Raw genomic sequence first — 3,377 nt, forward strand, 5'->3', positions numbered from 1 at the left:
AGTGTGCAAAGGGAAGGGGGATTTTGACCGCTGTTGCCACTTTTCCAATTGGCGCGGTGGTTGATAAAATTTTAGATTTTTAGATTTTGTCATCGCCGCGACGAAAATCAACTTGTGGACGACTCATGTTTGTAGCGGGGTAAGTGTGCAAGGTGCGCACGAATTTGTGAATGCCAGTTTTTACGTTTATGAATGAATGTCTTGCTCGTGAACACTAATCCATTATGTCCATGTATGCATATGTACATACATATATGTATTTATGTATGTACATAGTTTGTTTACCTGTACATATGCACATATATGTCTATGTATTATTCACAAGTAAATATTAATTTAAACATATGATCATAATCATTTAATTTAATTTATCTTCAACGTTGATAGATAATATTAAATTTCTTGATTAAACATCAAAATATTCATCAATTAATAAAATTTGGCCAAACGGTGGTGGTTTTCTGCACACACAATTACACGAAATTCGCAACCCTGCAAGAACAGTGACAATCATTTAACCGGTAAAATGACGGACAATCCTGACAGAAATACTCGTCATTGCTTTGTATGAAAGTTTCTATCAAAATATTAAGGGCAATGTGCAAAATTTGATGGAAAAAATCGTATACATGTGAATCATCAATGATATAAACATTGGTCACAAATGAATAATCATGCTTGATGGGATCTTAGGTCAGTATTGACAAATCATACTTGCTATAAAAGTTGGTCAAATATGACTGATCACAATTGATGAGTTTCGACGTCATATTAAACAACATGAGCTTTTCTCTGCTCATAACATTATTAAAATTTTTTGTTTAATTTTAAAACACTTTAATTTTTTTTTCTAAATACTTATCGTTTATTTCTTAGCACTTTCTCGGTAAAACTTTCTTGATCCGACACAAGCACGCGCCTGCCTCCGCAAGCACCCCCTCTGCCTAGTACTTATTAGATTTCTGTTTCTCTTTTGTTATTCGTTTTTATTTTTAATATTGCTTTAAACTATGCTACACGCTCGCCTCCGCAAGCATCCCCTCTGCCTTGCTTATTATATTGCTGTTCCTCTTACCTGTTTCCTTCTTATTTTTTGCGTGGAACTATGGTAAATTTGCCGAAGTGTGGTGACACGGAAAAATTTTTGGTATGGTGGCAGCCGACGAGTGGTGTATTTGGCCGACTGCACCCCAAAATTTCTGGCAGCAATTAGTTCACACAGAAAATGCGCCTTTTCATTTATAAACGTTCTCTGCTTTAACACCCGGCCAATACACCAAATGAGTTTCCGATAGAGGATACATTTACCAACTTGATTGAAATAATTTTGGGCCTTAACCCAAAAACGGAGCCGTACTGCGTATAACGTATAAAACGTATATAAAGTAACGTATATAACTAAATATATCTACATACACGTATAGCCCACGGTCTTCAAAAGTGACTCAAAATTTTTGGATACAATTTTTGTTATAATTTGTTGAAAAAACCTAAGATAAAGTCTCCTTTGTCCATATGATTAGTATGTGCTACGGAATATTTTTTCGCATGGAGTTGTGTCACATTTGAAGATTATGTGCGATATGTAGAGTGCCTTAATTCATTATTGGATTTTTTATATTATTACTTCTCTTAGTTACTAGTTACAACAGCGAAAGTCGTATTTTGTATTGTAATAATACAATTGGTTCGCATTACTTGTCCGGGAGCAGAAAAAGCGGTCGCAAGGAGAATATATTCTACACTTTGGTAAACTTAAGTAGTTTTACTAATTACACCATTTGTGTGAAAGCGTATACTGTGGATCATTCACTAACTAGCAATTGTGTGCACATACAAACTTTAATCGGCGGTACGTTAAAATAGTGTTCACAACATTCAGCGACTTATTAAACTTATCTCATTTTAGTTCCTTCGCGTCCATCTCATACAAAAATCGATGATTCGAAGGATATCACAATTTATTGGCGACAACGTGTAGTGCCATGATTCAATAATACAAGGTTAGATAATTATTGACAGCTGCGGTTTGACACTCCCTTACAAAAGGTTGCATTTACGGAGGACAGAGAAAGGGCAAGAATGCAATCCCTTGTTTCGAAAATGGTAGTAGAAAAGTACGCAAAGTAGGCAATTAGTAGTGAAATTCCTTTCGTAAATTCTAATGTATTTGCAGGAAATCTGGCATTTTAAACGAAATGTTGAACGTAATATTGATATATCTACGTGAATTACGTAATTTATATGCTATTTAGCCGTATAAAAACTGCAAAATGACTCAAAATTTAAATAAGACTACTATGAGACTGATGTAAACATCCAATGCATATGTTTTCATCAGTTAAATATGCTTCATATGCATATACAAATAAAGACATTGCACAAAAGCTTATACTTTTATTTCACACCAAAGCTACACTGTTTCCATGTAAAATTGCAAAGAAGCAACACGGTGCCACTGCTAAGGGAGCGGTGCGAGAGAGACAACTGTCAGTTTATCGAACCTTGTATTATTGAATCATGGTGTAGTGCCTTCGGGACGCGTTGACTACTACGAAGTAATTGTGGAAACAAAACTAGGAGAGCTTATAGAAAGTCGTCCCATTTTGCGTATAACAAATGGCATGCTATGCACTGTAAGGAAACCACGCTGCTACAATAGCGATTTTAAGTATACGATTGCTGTGCTTGGCGTTAATATAGCATATTTTAATGAAATACTTGCAAATCTTATGCATATTCAAAATAATAGTCACCTGCATAATATGTACGTTACTTCTGCCAACGACAAATTGGGCTGCATTGAGGCAGTAATGTCACCGTTGCACGCTTACAAAACACATAGAATTCAGTCTGTGGAAGACGCATCTTACTGAAATTTGGACCTGAAAATTTTGGGACTTATTCCTTTTATTAGGGTGTCGTTACCTTTGAAAAGGATACCACGGAAATCTCGATGGTATAACTTTTGCATTTTTTTGAATGATCATTATTCATTAGTGAAAAAATAAAACTCAATAATAATTATTATCTTTGAGCGGAAAATAAAAGTCGTAAAATAATCATTATTTTTGATCGAAAAAATAAAAATCAAGTAACAATAATTACCTTTGAGCGAAAAATTAAAACTCAAATATTAATTATTATTTTAAATCTTTATTGTTTAACTCGAACAATAAAAATCATTGTAAATTACAGTAGGGCGTACGAACACAAATACGTGAGTATAGTAAAAACTGTTTTACGACGATTACAACTTGTTAATTTTTTTGGTTAAAATTTAAAAAATAATGATTATTTTCTGTCCCTGCTAATAATACAATTTATTTGGACTATAAATGTTATCATTCTTAATGAAAGAATAAACGTGCAAATTT

The 3,377-nt window shown here is 33.8% G+C and overlaps 1 long non-coding RNA gene across 1 annotated transcript; it reads left to right on the top strand.

Moving 5' to 3' along the window:
- The first annotated feature begins 1,106 nt into the window (after nucleotides 1–1,106).
- Nucleotides 1,107–2,059, top strand: LOC118751982. The gene is made up of 3 exons (XR_004994619.1): nucleotides 1,107–1,385; nucleotides 1,637–1,852; nucleotides 1,910–2,059. It is a non-coding gene; the product is annotated as an uncharacterized LOC118751982 (long non-coding RNA).
- The last annotated feature ends 1,318 nt before the right edge of the window (nucleotides 2,060–3,377 follow it).

Source organism: Rhagoletis pomonella, unplaced genomic scaffold (genome assembly GCF_013731165.1).
Source record: "Rhagoletis pomonella isolate Grant_MI unplaced genomic scaffold, Rhpom_1.0 Rhpom_scaffold_00001, whole genome shotgun sequence".
In the NCBI taxonomy this organism is placed as follows: Eukaryota; Metazoa; Arthropoda; class Insecta; order Diptera; family Tephritidae; genus Rhagoletis; species Rhagoletis pomonella.